Raw genomic sequence first — 6,718 nt, 5'->3', positions numbered from 1 at the left:
CATTGCCGTAGGATTTTTTTATGAATTAAAGAGGGTTGTTGGTAGGGTCACAATACCCGAACTTTGGACCTCAATCAAAAACGCTTCATAACTTTACTCGCCTTGGTCTTGGGTCTAGGCAACCTTAAGCAATTGCCTATCATTTGTACCAAGTTTGGACAAAAGCTTTGCTGTAGGGAATTTTTTTTATGAATTGCAGAATGGAGGAGGTTGTGTCACCCTACCCCAACTTTTGACCTCAATTAAAACAGTTCCACCTTCACCAACCTGGGCGTTTGGGTCAAGGCAACCTTAGGCAATTGCTTATCATTGGTACTTAGTGTGGACAGAAACTTTGTCGTAGGGATTTTTTATGAATTACAGAATGGAGTTGGTAGAGTCGCCCTACCACAACTTTTGACCTCAATCAAAAACCTTGCATAACTTTGCCCACCTGGGTCTTTGTGTTCAGGCAACCTTAGGCAATTGTCTATCAATTGTACCTAATGTGGACAGAAGCTTTGCCGTAGGGATATTTTTTATGAATTAAAGAAAGGAGTTGGTAGGGTCACCCTACCCACACTTTAGACCTCAATCGAAACCCTCCCTGACTTTACCCACCTTGGTCTTTGGGTTTAGAAACCTTTGGCAATTGCCTATCATTTGTACCTAGTGTGGACAAAAGCTTTGTCGTAGGACATTTTTAATGAATTAAAGAATGTAGTTGGTAAGGTCACCCTACCTCAATTTTGGACCTCAATTCCATAATATTAAACACCTAGGTCTTTGGGTCCAGGCAACCTTAGTTAATCCCTTATTATTTGTACCTAGTTTGGACAAAACCTTTGGCGTAAGGAATTTTTAATGAATCAAAGAAGGAAGATGGTATGGTCACCTTACCCAAACTTTGGACCACAATCGAAAAAGTACTATAACATTAACCACTTGGGCCTTTGGGTCCAATATACCTTAGACAAGTGCCTATCATTTGTACCAATAATGGACAAAGTTTTTGTCGTAGGGAATTCTTTATGAATTAAGTTCCATAACTTTATTAACCCCGGTCTTTGGGTCCAGGCAACTGCATATCATTTTTAACTAGTGTGGACAAAAGCTTTGTCGTAGGGAATTTTTTATTATATATTGAAGAAGGGAGTTGGTAAGGTCACCCTACTACAACTTTGGACCTCAATCAAAAAAGTTCCATAACTTTACCAACCTGGGTTGATGGATCCAATCAACCTTAGGTAATTGCCTATCATTTGTACCAAGTGTGGACAAAAGCTTTCCCGTAGGGAAATTTGTATGAATTAATGAAAGAAGGGGGATGGCAGGGTCTCCTTACCCCAACTGTGGACCTCAATAAAAAAAAGTTCAATAACTTTACCCATTAGATTAACTCCAACTTTTAAGTCAATTTTTTTTTTCGTTGCATTTGTGTGTCACTCTTACATTCATCAATCTTCAGATCGAAATACAGTATAATAAATAAATTACCAGAATGACAACATACTTTTGAATAATTAGAAAAATGAACTAGTTCTTTGACAAAAGAAGAAAATTGCGAATAATGGTTATCAGCTTTTATTTCTACTGCAAATTTAACAAAAAAATACTTGTCGTTCCAAAATAGTCGGGTTTTTTTTTTTCCAACGTATATATAGGCTAGATGATTGTTTCGTTACACTAGTTTAGTTATTGTCATCAGATTCGGGTTATTGTTCGCTACAAAAATTTAGCTTATGTCTGGTGTTATGCATTGTTTCTTTCCATTATGAATTGTATGTCAACAAAACTAAACCCAATAGACTCTACAGTTCTTTCTGGTTCTAGAAATAAATGAATGCTTTCACCAGAGGATATTATGCATGTCTCATTAGTTCTGCCGTCTGCTACTATAAGTCGCTTTAAGCCAGCTGGTCGTTCAAAGTTAACACTGTACGTAGATTCATTTGGAAGTTCTTGTGAAATCTGAACTCTTACATTTTCTGCATACAAAATGAAACACAACAGGAAATCACCACGGAAAATTGGTTGAAATTTAATACGGAGAGCTCCACCGTAAACATTATACCATTTGAAACTACCTTCGTTGCACACTGGATGTACCTTGCGCACTGCTCGGACGTCTGAATATTCCTCGCTGAAATTAAAAAAAAACTAATTAAATCTTCATAACTCTTCATCGTATTAGTTTGCGACGATCTCGCTCAATGTTACTAGTATACAGGCTTACAAAAAAAAACTAGGGCATGGCGTCCCGATTTTAGGTCCAAATATGGCGTCGGCGACCCAATGTCAGAGTCTCGTGGTCAACCCCTACGGTATGGCGTCCCATTTTTAGGGTCTTATATGGCGATACTATCGGCAAACAGGAAAGTGGTAGCACGACATAAATAAAACATGTGTACACACTACAACTCCCTATCCATGCTTTCATAAAGCTCCAAACCGAATATAGATTCCCTACCATAAAAGTAAAGAAAACGTTAACGAATTCATTTTCTTGCACATAGATCGCCTTTATTATAATTCATTTCGGTTTGGAAAAAGAAACTTTTTTTAAGATAACTATATACGACAAAATAAGAAAAACATTATATAAGATACACATGAAATTTTAAAGAGTTTTCATGTTTTTGGCTAATACAAAATATTTCTGTATATGTATTAATTATTCATGGATAAATAAGAAAACTTGTGTAGTTTGCGTTATTTTCTACATTTTAAAACCTTTTTAAGACCGACAAGGACTTACAGTTGATTAATATTAAAACAATCTTCATCAGAACCTTTAAACCTTTCCTTTGAATTGTCTGTGTTTGTAATTGAGGTAATATTTTGTCCTCCGAGATTTTGTCACTAGTTTTAGCACTGCATGCGGTCACAGGGCAATAGTAAGACATGTTAAGATGACAATTTTATATAATTTATAAGTAGATAATATTAACTTACCTGATAGTGCATTCACATTTGTAACATATATTCTGTGATTTGACTATACATGCCATAATTATAAGAATTCTGACAAACAACAAAATAAACTTCCAGCAGATACCCATCTTTTGTTGATATAATTGTTTACACATATTTTTGAACTTGCGTGAACTGTTGAATCAGCTGTTACAAATTAAAATGGGAAATCCCTATTAGTCTAAACATAGATGTACTCACATCTATGGTCTGAACATAGTAATGAAAGTGGTATCCTGATAACAAATTATCATCAATGATATCAATGACATTTATGTAATTCCACACATATATCTAAACAGACATGACAGATAAAATTTACAAAATAAAAAAAGGTAAAATAAAAGTTATGCTTGCACTCTAAGTTGTTTCAAGATGGATAAATGTAACCACACGTTTAAATTGTAACATTGTTCAAGAGTTCTAATTAATGCCTGAATAAATTTGACACCTTCCCTGTTTCCATTCTCAATTTTATACATAAAACTTATTTGTTATAGTTGTACCTCGGAAATCCTAGGTGTTTTAAATCATACGTGTTTCAGCAGAGAACTAATAGTTCAAAACTTTCATTTTAATGTCAAAAATATCACAGAACCAAAGTGCCCTGTTCACAGCATCTTCTTGTGTATAGGTCAACTGCAAAAGTTGTCTATTGACATCTGGATACTGGAAGTTTTCACCTAGAAGTTGTCGGAAAATAACATTCATGTCATCTTCGTTTTGAAATTGAAGCTTGAAAATTTTTGCTGACATCTTGAAATGTTAGTTGTAAAATGTACACGGTGCATTCAATCTGGATTGACCTTACAGGTGATTCAAACCCATTATTCTTCAAAGAGGTTCACTAAAGGTAAAATGTTATGAAAATTGTTTGGAAATATACCAGTATTTCATCACTATAAATTTCGAATACATCACGATAGGGTAAGGTGTTTAAGTGCTTCTTCTTGATCATTATAATTGACATGGAACTTCAATGATATGCACAAAACATCCTATATAAATTAGAAGATAAATAAATTTAATACCAGTTGATCGGTTCTTTATTCAGATATACTTTTTATCTCCCCAAAAAATAAATAAAAAAGTAGATTTTTTTAACTAGAATTCAGAAATAAATCGATGTTTTTATATCATTATTAAATTAAAACAGCTTAAAATCATTATTACCTTTGAGATGTTTATAAATATAAGAATTTAGGTCATTCAAAATTGTTAGTTTAACCATTATTTTCGTGTTTAAGCAACGGATACATCTCTAACAGACACAGCCATATTTGTATTGTCATTACGTGGCGTCCGTCGATTATGATCGGCAACAAACAACATGGACACAGTTGCTACAAAAAGGCAACAGTAGTATTCCGGCTTATAAACTAACACAGAGGGTGTTGCACTGTACTTATAAAGTTGTCATAATTTTCTATATATATAGAACCGACCGTGCAAGGGCTGTATAGCCAGTCAAAGTCGTTAAAAACTTCCATTTGTTGTGTATATATAGAAAGGTCTGTGGCTGGCGTGTGAGTGGAGCACCTATATTTTTTTTTACATGGGTGCCGTATGCATTTGAAAAATATCCGTATTCAGATGATTGACTCTGTCCAAAATTCGATTTATTCGTATGACTTACATGAAATCGGTGCATTGTTTGATAAATTTGCCACACATTGATGTATGATCGGTTGAAATTTTCAATACCGATTCATATATTACGTTCTGTCCCAATTTAGGGGAGGATTGGGGTCCCGCTAACATGTTTAACAACCGCCACATTTTGTATGTATGTGCCAGTCCCAAGTCAGGAGCCTGTAATTCTGTGGTGGTCGTTTGTTGATGTGTTACATATTTGTTTTTTCGTTCATTTTTAGCTCACATCGCCCAAAGGGCCAAGTGAGCCTTTCTCATTACTTGGCGTCCGTCGTCCGTCGTCGTCCGTCGGCCGTCGTCTGTCGTCCGTCGTCCGTCGTCCGTCGTCCGTTAACTTTTACAAAAATCTTCTCCTCTGAAACTACTTGGCCAAATTTAACCAAACTTGGCCATAATCATCATTGGGGTATCTAGTTTAAAAATATGTCCGGTGATCCGGCCAACTAACCAAGATGGTCGCCATGGCTAAAAATAGAACATAGTGGTAAAATGTAGATTTTGGCTTATATCTCTGAAACCAAAGCATTTAGAGCAAATCTGACTGAATAAAATTGTTCATCAGGTCAAGATCTATCTGCCCTGCCATTTTCAGATGAATTGGACAACCCGTTGTTCGGTTGCTGCCCCTGAATTGGTAATTTTAAGGACATTTTGCCGTTTTTGGTTATTATCTTGAATATTATTATAGATAGAGATAAACTGTAAAAGGCAATAATGTTCAGCAAAGAAAGATCTACAAATAAGTCAACTTGACAAAAATGGTCAGTTGACCCCTTAAGGAGTTATTGCCCTTTATAGTCAATTTTTAACCATTTTTCGTAAATTTTTGTAATCTTTTACAAAAATCTTCTTCTCTGAAACTACTAAGACAAATTTAACCAAACTTGTCCACAATCATCATTAGGGGTATCTAGTTTAAAAAATATGTCCGATGACCCCGCCCGCGCACCAAGATGGCCGACATGGCTAAAAAAATACTACATAGGGTAAAATGCAGTTTTTGGCTCATATCTCTGAAACCAAAGCATTTAGAGCAATTCTGACGAGGATAATGTTGTTCATAAGGTCAATATCTATTTGCCCTGAAATTTTCAGACCAATCAGGCAACACGTTGTTTGGGTTGCTGCCCCTGAATTGGTAATTTTAAGAAAATTTTGCAGCCAAGTTCATTATAGATAGAGATAATAGTAAGGAGCAAGAATGTTCAGTAAAGTAAGATCTACAAACACATCACCATCACCAAAACACAATTTTGTCATGAATCCATCTGTGTCCTTTGTTTAATATGCACATAGACCAAGCTGAGCGACACAGGCTCTTTAGAGCCTCTAGTTTGTATATAAATTAGGCCGTTAGTTTTCTCGTTTGAATTATTTTACATCGGTAATTTGTAGGCCTTTTATAGCTGACTATGCGGTAAGGGCTTTGCTCATTGTTGAAGGCTGTATGGTGACCTATACAGTGGAGATCACTTCTAACCTCTTACTAAATCTGTCAGAATCTGTCAGTAGAACTGTTCTAGGACAGAATGTAGAACTGTAATCCTGACACTTTTTTAACAGTTCTAACCTGGAACTGATTTGGTATCACATCAACTGTATCTGAGATACAGTTGATGTGTACCTCAAGTAGACAAAGCCTGTCGTAAGTTTTGATGGTGATACACAACATATCAATATTCATAAGAGTTGGGTGTATGGAGATTAAATTGATCTGCACTTGAGGTACAGTTGATGTGTACCTGAAGAAGACAAAGCCTGTCGAAAGTTTTGATGGGAATACACATCAATACTCATCAGAGTTGGGTGTATGTAAGTTGCATTTGTCTGTACTTGAGATATAGTTGATGTGTACCTGAAGTAGACATAGCCTGTCGAAAGTTTTCATGCCAATACACATCAATATTGATCAAAATGAGGTGTATGTAAGTTGCACTAGTATGTACTTGGGGTACAGTTGATGCGTACCTGAAGTAGACAAAGCCTGTCGAAAGGTTTGATGGGATTACATATCAATACTCATCACAGTAGGGTGTAAGTATGCTGCATTGCTATGAACTTGAGATACAGTTGATGTATACCTCAGGTAGACAAAGCCTGTCGAAAGTTTTCA

General features: G+C 35.7%; 1 long non-coding RNA gene across 1 annotated transcript; it reads right to left on the bottom strand.

Annotated features, from left to right (window-relative positions):
* Nucleotides 1-1,547: 1,547 nt before the first annotated feature.
* Nucleotides 1,548-3,198, bottom strand: LOC127721912 (uncharacterized). Its single transcript, XR_007991528.1, has 2 exons — nt 2,935-3,198; nt 1,548-2,122 (listed from the first exon to the last, which is right to left on the bottom strand). It is a non-coding gene; the product is annotated as an uncharacterized LOC127721912 (long non-coding RNA).
* Nucleotides 3,199-6,718: the final 3,520 nt, after the last annotated feature.

This window comes from Mytilus californianus, unplaced genomic scaffold, assembly GCF_021869535.1.
Source record: "Mytilus californianus isolate M0D057914Y unplaced genomic scaffold, xbMytCali1.0.p SCAF_12, whole genome shotgun sequence".
Taxonomy (NCBI): domain Eukaryota; kingdom Metazoa; phylum Mollusca; class Bivalvia; order Mytilida; family Mytilidae; genus Mytilus; species Mytilus californianus.
The sequence above is the reverse complement of the archived record's forward strand: the minus strand, read 5'-3'. Positions and strand labels throughout refer to the sequence as shown.